Here is a 13,266-nt window from a genome sequence, read left to right as displayed (position 1 = left end):
TGGGTAGAGGTGGGGGCGGAGAGAGTAGAGAGTTAAAAGTAGAGAAGAGCCGGCGAGGACTGGAGGAGAAGGTATTAATGAGGGTAACAAAGTAGGCTTGCTTGGCAGCGTGAAGGGAGGAAGTGTATGTTAGGAACGCTGATTTAAATCGGGTGAACGCTTGTTGGGATTTGGTTTTTCACCATAGTTGCTCCAGCGCATGACTGCGACATTTGAGATTTTTGGTGTGGACAGTCTGCCAGGGTTGTAGCGGTCGGGGTCTAATGTTTCGTGTAGTTGGGGGGGCTAGCGAGTCTAGAGTGGCTGACAGCGAGTTGTTATAAACAGTAGTGGCCAGGTCAGGGCAGGACAGGGGAAGGATACTGGGGTAAAGTTGGTCAGCTGCAGAGTGGAAAGGGGCAGGGTTCAAGTTGCGGAGGTTTCTGCTGGTGATAGTTTGATGTTTGGAGGGATAGGTGTTTGAGGAGGAGGAGACGGAGAAGATAATGAGGTTGTGATCAGAGAGAGGAAAGGGGGTGTTTGTGAGGTTGTAGGGAGTGCAGAGATGAGAGAAGACAAGGTCTAGGGTGTTCCCGTCGGAGTTGTTGGAGATCATCGTAAGTCACCGGGCACTGGTGAGTAATCACCGGCTGGGACCAGGTGATTGACAGCACCTGTGTTGGGTAAGTGCAGCGGCAGTAAACACACAGAGGCCCAGAGGGCAGTGACTGATGTATTAAAGAGATTGCAAACAGTACAACGACCCGGCAGGGAGCTTACCCAACCGGGAACTTACAGTCAATGTAGTGGAGAGTAGCGATAGTAGGCTCAAACTCTGCTGCACTGCTGAGGAGGGTGGAATGCGGCCTGGTCCATCAAACCCAAAAGGAGCTTGCTGGTAAAGACATAAGCCCTGAGCTGACCCTACCCCTCTGATACATGTCCCTACCACTAGTGCTGTCACTGACAGACAGGAATGCTCTCCCTACACTAGTCACTTCACCAAAATGTACCAAAACCTAGGGACAGGGACTTAAAAAGACTCCGTTTAACCCAAGATGGCTGCCAGGGTCACCTGGATGCAGTATAGCCAACCAGGAACCAAGGGAACCATAGAGACTGTCAGTTTCCCTAGACTTCCCCTCAGGCTGCAGTACCGCTTGGGATAAGCACCACCTGCAGTGGAGACAAAAGACCACCTTTCTACACCTGAAGCTTGCTCCCTCTTCCAGAGACTTCCCGACTCCCTCCAGCCCCCTGCCTTAGCTTTCTCAGTCTCCCAGACTCTGATAGCTGTCCTGACTTTCCCAGTCCTCACGTATGAAATCGCCCTCACAAGGGATACAGTCTCTGGCTGCAAATGGCAGACCTGAGCTATTCTCAGACTTGGTTTATAACGACCCTGCATACCCTTGTACTCACACAGGCTACAGGAGTCCAGCAAACTGTACACATAGGATTGAAGGTTCTGTTCCACCCAAGACACTTAGGGGTTTATTTATTAACCGCTTAAGGACCGCCCTATAGCAGATATACTGTATATATATGTCATTCTGCATTTCCGGGTAGGGGGCGCGATTGAGCCATGCGCGCGCCCTATCCACACCTCCATTCGCGGCTGTGGATGTCAATCACCAGGTCTTGGCCGGTAATTACCCGCCGGCGCCTGGTGATTACCGAGCATCTCCAACGAGGAGGAAGATTGTTTTGTTTACAAACAATCTTCCTCCCTGTCAGCTCGAGCACACTGTTCGGGATGGCTGTGCACAGTACAGCCATCCCAATCCGTGTGCTTACAGTGAAGAACACATCCCCCACCCCCTAGTAAAACACTCCCAGCACACAGTTAACCCTTTGATCGTCCCTCGCATTAACCCCTTCCTGCCCAGTGTCATTAATACAGTGTCAGTGCTTTTTTTAGCACTGATCACTGTATTTGTGTCACTGGGGTGTCAGTGACACCAAGTTAGTTCCCCCCAGTGTCAGAATGTCCGCTGCAGTCCCGCAGTCCCGCTAAAAGTTGCTGATCGCCGCCATTACTAGTAGAAAAAAAAATCCCATTATCTATGCCGCCATTTGTAAACGCTATAACTTTCACGGAAACCAATTAATTTACACGTATTGGGATTTTTTTTTAGCAAAGACATGTAGCAGAATACATTTTGGACTAAATTTCTGACAAAATTTGATTTTTTTACATTTTTTACTGGACATGTTTAATAGCAAAAAGTCCAAAATATTGTTTTTTTCTCAAAATTGTTGGTCTTTTTTGCTTATAGCGCACAAAAATAAAAACTGCACAGGCGATCAAATACCACCGAAAGAAAGCTCAATTTGTGGGAAAAAAAGGACATAAATTTCACGTGGTTGCAGCTTTGCATGACCGCGCATTTGTCAGTTAAAGTAACGCAGCGCTGTAATGCAAAAAATGGCCTGGTCAGGAAGGAGGGTAAATCCTCAGGAGGACAAGTGGTTAAATGTGAAGTTCTAGATAACTGTTTCTGAGCAGAGAAAGCTGTGTTTTAGGCTTTTTCTGGGGTTTTGTAATTGGAGTTTAGAGCTTGAAGGTTCATAAGGGGTTGATTTACTAAATCTGGAGAGTGCAAAATCAGGCTCACTTCTGCATAGAAACCAATCAGCTTCTAACAGGGGGTCAGCACAGTAGCTAAATGGTAGGCAGTTCCACCTGGCAGTACCAGGGTCATTGGTTCGAACTCCAACAATGGGACCACCTGCCTAGAGTTTGCATGTTCTCCCTGTGCCTGCGTGGGTTTCCTCTAGGTACTCTGGTTTCCTCCCACACTCCATAGACATGTTGGTAGGTTAATTGGCTCCTGTCTAAATTGTCCCTAGTATGTGTATGTATGAATGTAAGTTAGGGACCTTAGATTGTACACCCCTTGAGGGTTAGGAACTGTGAATGTACAATATATATGTAAAGCGCTGCGTACATCAACGGCGCTATATAAGTATATAAATAAATAAACCTCAGCTTGTTCAATTAAGCTTTGGCCATAAAACCTGGAAGCTGATTGGTTTCTATGCAGATGTGTGCCGGATTTTGCACTCTCCAGCTTTAGCAAAGAAACCCCTTAAGAACCTATAAGCTCCAGACTCCAGTTACAAAACCTCGGAGAAAGCCTAAAACACATCTTTCTCAGCTCAGAAACAATTATCTAGAACTTAAGTCTAAGGCTGCTTTCACACATTTCTGCTGAAAAAAAGTATCCAAAACGCATATGCGCTTTTGATACATTTCCAGTGCATTTTCTGGGTGCCCATTATCTAGCATGCACCTGTAAATCTTGGACATGTGACTCAAAAAACGCACCAAAAACGCAACACAGGTGCATTTTTTATGCATATTTGCCACGTTTTCTATTTATTTCAATGGAGACCTGCATTTTCGGTGTGGTTTTCAAGATAATGCAAGCAGGACTTTTTAAAATGCACCGCACCCACAGCACAGTGGTATGAAGTGTCCCATAGGATTTAGCTTGGGTTCACACTGTTGCAATGCGGAATTCGCAGCGGTTTCTGTGCAAATTCCGCACCGCATCACAGTCGCACCCCGTTCACCGCTGCGGGTGTGTATGGTAAGTTAATAACACCCCGAAATCAGTCCGCAAAATGCGGTGCGATGTGCAGAACCGGATCACATAGGTGTGAATACCCATGCAATCCGATTCTAGTGCGGACCAAAAAAAGGGTCCTGCATCTTTTTGGCGTGGATGCGGTGCGATTTGAGCCATACAAAATGTATGGCTCAAATCGCACCGCACAGATTTTGCCTGTGATTTGCACAGGAAGGCGGTGCTGTTCTTGTGCAAATCACATGCAATATGTCACACTGCACAAGTGCGAACCCAGGCTTAAAGGGTAATAAATTTTCTTGCGTTTTTTTTTTAGCAAGGTAAAATCAAACGAAAAAGGCCTCAGTGTGGACTGGCCCTGAATGCGAATCTATTCTACCTTCATTTCCCAAACTCACATCATGGCAGGGTATTGTGACATATGTAAATGTTGAAATGGGATGCACATGCAACACTAGTATAAAAATCTTCCTTTTTTTACCCTCTGTCTGTTCTATTTTTATGTTCACACGCATATTCAAGATTATGCTGTTTTTTCCTTTGTATTTTGGATAATAAAAAAGTATCTATATCATAATCTAATCTAATAATCTACCCATAAAGGATGCGATATGAATGATTTTACCATCTACAACACATGGCTGCTAGGTCTGGGTACTAAATGATATATGTAACATTTTCTTCACAACCTTCTCATAGTGAAAATACATATGAATGGATGTAGCCAGGGGCGGACTGACAACTCATGGGGCCCCCGGGCAATAGGGGATCATGGGGCCCCTGTGTCCTTGCCCAAACTCAAAAAAGCATATGAAAAAGGTACCAGGGGCATCTCATGGGGCCCCTTACTGACCCCAGGCCCTCAGGCAGTGCCCGAGTTTCCAAATGGTCAGTCTACCCCTGGATGTAGCACCCTCCTAGTTAGGCTGCTAGCTAAATTTAGATTTGACTTTTGCTGTAATCAGCGGAACAGTGATTGCTTGGTTTGGTTTACTTACCCGAGGTTCACACCTAAGCGTTTTCTGCAGCGTTTTGCATTTTGCAGAAACGCAGTACAATCCATTTAATAGGATTTCCTATAGGACATGTTCATACCTGTGCGTTTTCACCCGGTTCATTTTTTGGAAAGGTTCAAGGACTTTTTTTAAAGCAAAACGTTGCATTTTTGGTTCTATAGACTTCGATGGGAACGCTGCAGAAAAGCATGTATTGTGTTTTTGCTGCATTTTTTACGTGTTTTTGATGTGCTGCCTAGCAACAAGAAAAATGAAAAAGAATGAAACCCCCCCCACAAAACACATCAAAAAAGCGGCAAAAATGCATCAAAAACAAAAGCGTCCAAACGCAATGCACAAATGCTTCAAACGCAACCTGCATAGGTGTGAACCTAGCCTTAGAGCTTTACAGGCTGAGAGTTTGATTACTTCCCTCTGCTTCTAGGAGACGTTTCTAGAGCTTAGGGCAGGAGGATTGAAATGTCCAATCTGAATATTCAGCAAAGCCTAGCCAATCCCTAAGGAGGTGTGCCCATATGGAATTAGGTTGCTGTTAAAGAAGAGTTCCACCCAAAAGGGAAGCTCTGCTTGTCCGCCTCCCCCCCCCCCCCCCCCCCCACACACACACACCCCCGCTGCCACATTTGGCACCTTTTCTGGGGGAGTGGGTACCATTTTCTCCCATTTTCGGCTCAGTTTACTGTGGCAAACTAAAGAAGTTTGGCCTCACCCTCTTTCCCCCCGCACCCTTCTGGGACACTTCACAGGTCCCAGAAGACTGCGGCCCATTCACAAAATGCACTTGCACTTCGTGCCCGTGCAGTACGAAACTGTTAAGGCGCAAAGCTTCATTGCCGGTTTCCCTTAGTCAAGATGGTGGGGCCAGCACCCAATAGCCGATTAAAGGCCTGGGGTGAGGACACCGCTGGATGCCTGGACAGAAAGTGCTCTAATATTAAAAGTCAGCAGCTACAGTATTTGTAGCTGCTGACTTTTATTTTTATAAAAAATTTTTGGGGGGGAATCCTCTTTAAGTAGTCTAGGGGATGGATCTGTGAGCTGAGAGTAGAGAGTCTTGGACTGGATGGACTTATCCTGCCTTAGGATTTGGGATAGAGCTTCTTTCTGTACTGCAGCTTAATGCATAGAGCCCAGCTGTGTACCTATAGACTGCCCCAGTCTACTACTACTTGTGCCCATACTGCTGCAGGGTCTCCAGCTGTGCATCTCTAGACAGTCTACTACTTCCTATGCTTCTGCTACTGAGAAAGATATGTCCTCAGCAGACTGTGTTTAACGCTCTCACACTTTGAATGACAATTGAGAAGTCATGCAATACTGTACCCTTATGAAATTTTTTGCATTTTTTTCACACAAATAGAGCTTTCTTTTGGTGCGATTTAATCTGGGCAGCACAGTGACTAAATGGTTAGCACTCCTGCCTGGTAGTACTAGGGTTGTTGGTTAAAATCTCAGCCACAGCACCACCTGCATGAAATTTGCATGTTCTCCCTGTGCCTGCGTGGGTTTTCTCCAGGTACTCCAGTTTCCAAAGACATGCTGGTAGGGTAACTGGCTCCTGTCTAAATCAGCCCTAGTATGTGTACGTACGTATCGCTTCTCGGCCTTTTGGCTAAGATCAAGTGTAGTATCTGTTCTTATCAGTGTCCAGCAGGGGTGCTCCATGGTCATTCTAGCTTTGCGGGGATGGCTGTTTGTATAGTACCCCTGCTGGAATGATGGGGGTCCTGACGGCTAGTACCGGCTGGAACAGAAATTGAGGCACCCACAGGCTGTTGGGGCCCGAGAGTAATTCCCCCGGGAATACCGTAGGGGCCCAGTTCCTCCTGATCTGAGCGGATCTACCTCGGTCTGGCCAGGGGCCGGGAGGGCAGAAAGTCCGTGAACCAGTGCCCCCGAGTGGTCGCCTCAGGGATGCTCTTAGTAACACTTGGGTGTGGGACCCCAGCGTGTGAAAAGGCACATGGTCACTGTGTTCAAACACTTTTTCCTCACAGCGCCCTCAGGACCAGGCCTTTTGGCTAAGTTCGGAGCAATTTTTGCTACAGGCCTCAGGGCCTGGTCTGTGCACATTTGGCACGACCACTTTTTATTTATTTAATTTATTATTTCTCCCACTGTTTGTCACTTTCACTCTTATGTGTGTGTTTTATTTCCTCACAGGATGGAGGGTGTGGGTCCTTGGGCCTACCCTGAAGTCTAGGGGGAGGATGTGTGGCCTTTTGGTTCCTTCCTCCCCTGTCCCTAGGGGGTTTTCTCTTCGGGAGAACCCCCTGGCCAAGTACTGAGTGGCTGGCTTCGGCTGGCCACAAGGAACGGTAGTCCGCCAGGCCTTTTGGCTAGGTGGACCAAATGGGAACCTTGTCCCTGTCAGGAGCTTCGTACCCCGGGGGATCAGGATAGAGGTCCATCCCCTTCGGGGGAAGGGCAAAGCACACCCCTAAGTGCACTTTTTTTTGTGGTGTTTTGCACTTGCACGTTTTTTGTGAACACATACGGGTTTTTTCGTTTTTCGCACGTTCGCGGACTTAAAAAAAAAAAAATGTGTACGTATTAATGTAAGTTAGGGACCTTAGATTGTGTGCCCCTGGAGGGTTAGGGACTGATGTGAATGTGTGTATATATATATATATGGAAAGCACTGTGTAAATAAAATAAATAAATCACCACTGGGTTTTTTATTTTTGCACTATAGACAAAAAAAGTCCAAAAATGTAAAATAAAAAAGTTTTCTATTATAAAAATGTAGCAAACAGATAATTTTTCTCATTCTCTGATGTACATTGATGAGGTTGCACTGATAGGCAGCAGTGGTGGGCACTGATTGGCAGCACTGATGTGGCTGCATTGATAGGTGGCAATGATGGGCACTAATAGGCAGCACTGACTGGCGGCACTGACGGGCACAGATTGGCAGCACTGCTGTGCAGCACTGTTGGGAACTGCTGAGCGGCAGTGCGGCACTGATGGGTAGCACTGTTAGGCATTGATGGGAACTTTTGGGGATGCCCTGATTATTAATGTAGATCTCTCCTTTCACAGTACTGCCGATCTGGGGCGGACTGGCAACTCATGGGGCCCCTGGGCAATAGAGGATCATGGGGCCCCTGTGTCCTCGCCCACACTCAAACCACACCCAAAAAAACCTATGAAAGGTACCAGGTGCATCTCATGGGGCCCCCTACTGACCCCGGGCCATCGGGCAGTGCCCAAGTTCCCAAATGGTTAGTCCGCCCCTGCTGCCAATAACCAGCAAGTGTATTTGCATGGTGATCAGCTGTGTCCAAAGGACACTGTGTGTGTGCCGCTGGGGGTGTGCAAGGGACGCGTTCTGCGAGGACGTCATATGACGCCCTCCCAGAACTGGACGAGTGCGCTGTAGCTGTCATTCAGCTATAGCTCTTAGATTGTAAGCTGCAAGGAGCAGGGCCCTCCTAACCCTCTTGTATTGCACTGTATTGTTGCTGTATTGTCTCACTTTATATTGTAAAGCAAAAATGCATGTAAACGCGTCTAAACACTAGCTGCGTTTAGTGCTTGGGCATTTATTCATGTCAATTGAAATACAGTGGCCAATCAAATGAATAAACATTCAAGCGCTAAATGCGGCTAGAAGCGGTACTGCACCTACACGCGTTTTTTCTGCGTTTAGCGATTTTCTGCTGCAAGGAGAGCTAAACGTCTCGGGGGTTAATTTGTACATGAGGCCTCAAATGCTGGTAAACGCTTTTCCTGAACACAGTTTTTGTGCTTTCAGAGAAATGCCAGTAATTTCAGCTGCCTGTAAACTCCTCTAAACGACTATGTGTACATGAACACTTACAGTTCCTTGAGTTCCTCCCATTCTTTCTGTTCCTTTAAAAACAACGCATGGGGCTAGTGGTGAGGTCATCACAGTGAGCGGCGTCTGGAAGCCATCCATTGGAATATGGATGTGTCATGCCGTGTTTTATCTGCTGAAATGTCCATTTGTTTACCATTTTCAATAAAAAGAGTGAGAACGATCTGCACTATAAGTATCTTTTTGCTTTTCGCATATTATTTTGCCATTGGCAGAAGGTCTGTGAGTGAGGTAAGAGGAGGACTGGAGAGGAGTTTCCTTTTTACACATGTAAATAAAGCGCAGTTGGCCTCCTTTTATCAGTGGGGGTCCAACAATTAAGGTGAGCTGATACCCATAAGGTGGGGTGAAGGGCACTCTGTTATGCATGGTGTGGAAACTGGAGCTTCCTTGCACTGTCCGAAGATCTACTTATTTGCAATAGGAGATTGAACAAAAATTGAATGGTTTATGGGACTCACTTAATTTACAGATTTTTTTTTCTTAGAGATCTTTTTCTACCACTGTTGCACTTTATATTGACTTTGGAATGAATATATTTAATACAACTGTGGCATATGGATTATGTTATTATTTATTTAATGATTTACATGATTCAGAGAACATTCTTTGCACATTGCCATGGTTCTTTTTACATCTATTGAGGTTTGATCCGCTCATTGATTTATCATGTATGATAATAATAATAATAATGATAATATATATATGATACTGATACATACAGTATACTGGATAGATAGATAGATAGATAGATAGATAGATAGATAGATAGATAGATAGATAGATAGATAGATAGATAGATAGATAGATAGATAGATAGATAGATACCATAGATAGATAGATAGATAGATAGATAGATAGATAGATAGATAGATAGATAGATAGATAGATAGATATGAGATAGATAGATAGATAGATAGATAGATAGATAGATAGATACCATAGATACCATAGATAGATAGACAGACAGACAGACAGACAGACAGACAGACAGACAGACAGACAGACAGACAGATAGATAGATAGATAGATAGATAGATAGATAGATAGATAGATAGATAGATAGATAGATAGATAGTAAGAAATATAGATCTAGATAGTGTTTATAATTGATTGATTTTGGGTCACTGTAATATTTATTTAAACACTGTATTAAAGTGTTACTAAACCCAGGACCCTGCATCCACTATATCTGGTCTCCCACATTACACACTACATGAAAATGCAATTATTTTAGTAAATAGAAGCTGCTAAATACCTTTTCTCATCAGCAGTATAAAGCAGTCTTGTGACTTCTATCTATTCTACTTCTAATCTATGTCCAGTAGAGCACATGTTAAAGCTTGTAGGAGGAGTTTTCATTTTGCTCTAGGAGGATGCAGAACCCCTGACCTCTGTCTGGACAGTGCTAATTGGCCCTGTGCTGATCACATGCAGTCTCTCAAGAAAAAAAAACCTCTCTAGCAATACACAGCAAACTGAGCATGTGCAGAGTGACTCCACACAATATGTCCTATCAAGAGATCAGAGGGGGACACTGGAAGAAGTTGAGGATCAGAGAAGGCAGGATCAAACAGCGTCTTTACACAATGCAAAGGATTAACCCCTTGGGTCCACAGTGAGTATAACAAGCATGCTTTACCACATATACAGAGTGTTTTTACTGTTGAGGGTTTAGTAACACTTTAACTCTTTACACTGATATCTTTATACCCCAATAGGCTAGTGACCTAATCTTTGGCTGTCTGTGCCGATTACTTGCATTACACCCCTTTATTAACTTCAGACCAGGCAAAGTTTCAAAGCTTTACTTGAATAATAGAGCATAGAAAGAATCACAGGATACCAGTTCAACAATAAGTAGTCTTTCCCTAACATCCCTAATCCCTAACTACAGGCTTGTGGCTGCCCAGCATACCTTCACAGGTGAGAGTCCCATCATGGCCGAGTCCCTGGATGGTATCCTTAGGGGGGACTGCAAGTCCCAGAAAACCCCTACACATGGAAGGCTCCAGGACACAGGTTGTAGTAGCTTTGCTATAATCAAGAGCACAAGCACTCTCCTAGGGACATACTAAAATGAATGACAGAATGGAATGCCCATAAACTTTAACAAGGCAGTGGAATGCCCATAGAGAATAATGAAACAGAAGGGAATGCCCATACAAAATAATGGAGTCAGAACCATTAGACATATCACATAAATCCTTAGCAGACATGCTCTGCAAGTTCAGTATTGACGTTTAAAATGAGGAATTAATATTGTTTTCTTTTAGAGTATGTCGACTAAGGATTTATTTGATATGTCTATGTATATCGGCATTCCATTCTGTCATTTACCTTTGTCTTTCCCTAGAAAACTGCTATAACCCAAGATCATTTCAATCTTACAATCTGCTACTCTGCTTGGGGATCGCCCAAAGATTTGTCAACAAATACATTCATATTTTGTTTCCATTATACTCTATGGGCATTCCCTTTTGTTATTCACATTTGTCATTCCATAGAAAACAATAATAATCCCACTTAATCTCAATTTTAATAATCACCGCTGAATTTGCAGAGCATGTCTGCTAAGGATTTATGTGATATGTCTCATGGTTCTGACTCCAGGTCACACTTTGCTTCCCATTATACTCTATGGGCATTCCTTTGTGTGATTCATCTGTCATTCCATAGAAAACAGCTATAATCCCAAATTATTTCAATTTTACAATCTGCTGCTGTACTTCAGGAACACCCGTGGGAAAGATTAAATTGCTATATGTCACAGCTTTGCAAATACATTCATATTTTGCTTCCCAATATATTCTATGGGCATTCCCTTCTTTCATTCACCTTTGTCATTCCATAGAGAGCAATGATAATCCTGTTTAACCACTTCTTGAGCGCACTATAGCTGAATGATGGCTACAGCGCGGTTGTCCAGTTCTGGGAGTGCATCATATGACAGCAGCGCACACCCAGCACTCTCTGTGATCGCTGTATTCTTTGGACACCGCTGATCACATAACATGGTAAAAAGCCAATCACAGCAGCCTTTTACCACATGATCAGCTGTGTCCAATCACAGCTGACCACTATATAAATACACTTGCCAGTTATGGGCAGCACTTTCCTCGTGCTGTCACAGCGTGAGGAAAGTACTGCCGATAATCGGCAACTGTGAAAGGATTAATCTACACTGATAATTCAGGGCACTGAATATCAGTTCAATATTATCAGTGCAGCCCCAAAAGTGCCCATCAGTGCTGCCTATCAGTGCCCAACAGTGCTGCCCAGCAGTGTTGCCAATCTCTGCTCATCAGTGCTGCCAATCTGTGCCTATCAGTGCTGTCAGTCAGTGCCACCAGTCAGTGTCCTTCAGTGATGCCTATTAGTGCCCATTAGTGTCACCTATCAGTGCCCATCATTGCTGTCTATCAGTGCCGTATATCAGTGCAGCCTCATCAGTGCCTTCTCATCAATGCCCTCATCAGTGAAGCCTATCAGTGCCCATCACTGCTTTCATTCAGTGCTGCTGCATCAGTGCCCATCAGTGCTGCCTATCAGTGCCCATTAGTGCAGCCTATGAATGCCTATCAGTGCAGCTTCATCAACGCACATCAGTGAAGGAGAAAAATGAAATTAATAACCCAGTGGTGATTAAATACCACCAAAAGAAAGCTTCATTTGTGTGAAAAAAAAGATAAAAATTTAATATGGGTACAATGTTGCATGACCGTGCAATTGTCATTCAAAGTGCGACAGCACTGAAAGCTGAAAATGGGCCTGGGCAGGAAGGGGGTGAAAGTGCCCGGTAGGCAAGTGGTTAATCTCAATTTTAAACATCACCACTGAATGTGGAGAGCGTGTCTGCTAAGCCCCCGGTACACTTCACTTACAGTGAAGTCGCATGATTTCAAAGCCGGGTGACCTGCTGATTTCAGGTGCAATTTGCAAGACATCTGACACAGATGTCTATGCAAATCGCACCAAATGTAGTGCATGTACTCAGGGGCGGACTGACCATTTGGAAACTCGGGCACTGCCCGGGGGCCCAGGGTCAGTAGGGGGCCCCATGAGATGCCCCTGGTACCTTTTTCATAGGCTTTTTTGAGTGTGGGCAAGGACACAGGGGCCTCATGATCCCCTATTGCCCGGGGCCCCATGAGTTGTCAGTCCGCCCCTGCATGTACTACTTTAGAAATCGGTGCGGCTCCGACCAAATATGATCGCTCTAATTGTGGACAATAGGGTGCGATTTGGCATACGATTTGCATGCCAAGACGCAGCCAATGTGCCCGGGGTGTAAGGATTTATTTGTAATGTTGAATGGTTCTGAATCCAGGTCACATCTTTCTTCCCATTCTACTCTATGGGCATTCTCTTTTGTCATTCCATAGAAAACAGCTACAATTCCAAATGATTTCAATGTTACAATCTGCTGCTCTACTTGGGCAAGACCCGTGGGAAGGTGACATTGCTGTTTCTCAGATTTGCCTGCAAATGAGTTTATATTTTGCTTCCCATTATACTCTATAGCAGTGGTTCTTAACCTTTTTGGAGGTACTGAACCCCACCAGTTTCATATGCGCATTCACCAAACCCTTCTTAATTGGACAAATAAAATATGATTTTTAAAATTCAAAACATAGGTATATATTTATACATAGGTGCACAAAATGAACAAAACCATTAAGAACAAAGAACAAAACCATTAAAACATGATTTTCACACAAAAACAAAATAATGAATATTTACCGCAAATCAGTGTGACTTCTGCTGTTGTCTTTCAGAGGCCAGTTCAGAAATGCGCGGCATTACCTTGGCAAGTGCCACTCTCTTGTCATTTTCG

The 13,266-nt window shown here is 44.5% G+C and overlaps 1 pseudogene; it reads left to right on the top strand.

Annotated features, from left to right (window-relative positions):
• The first annotated feature begins 6,180 nt into the window (after window positions 1-6,180).
• Window positions 6,181-6,298, top strand: LOC149455430 (U2 spliceosomal RNA; annotated as a pseudogene).
• The last annotated feature ends 6,968 nt before the right edge of the window (window positions 6,299-13,266 follow it).

This window comes from Staurois parvus, unplaced genomic scaffold (genome assembly GCF_062004578.1).
Source record: "Staurois parvus isolate SC_StPar_1 unplaced genomic scaffold, SC_StPar_1.0 ptg000394l, whole genome shotgun sequence".
Classification (NCBI taxonomy): domain Eukaryota; kingdom Metazoa; phylum Chordata; class Amphibia; order Anura; family Ranidae; genus Staurois; species Staurois parvus.
The sequence above is the reverse complement of the archived record's forward strand: the minus strand, read 5'-3'. Positions and strand labels throughout refer to the sequence as shown.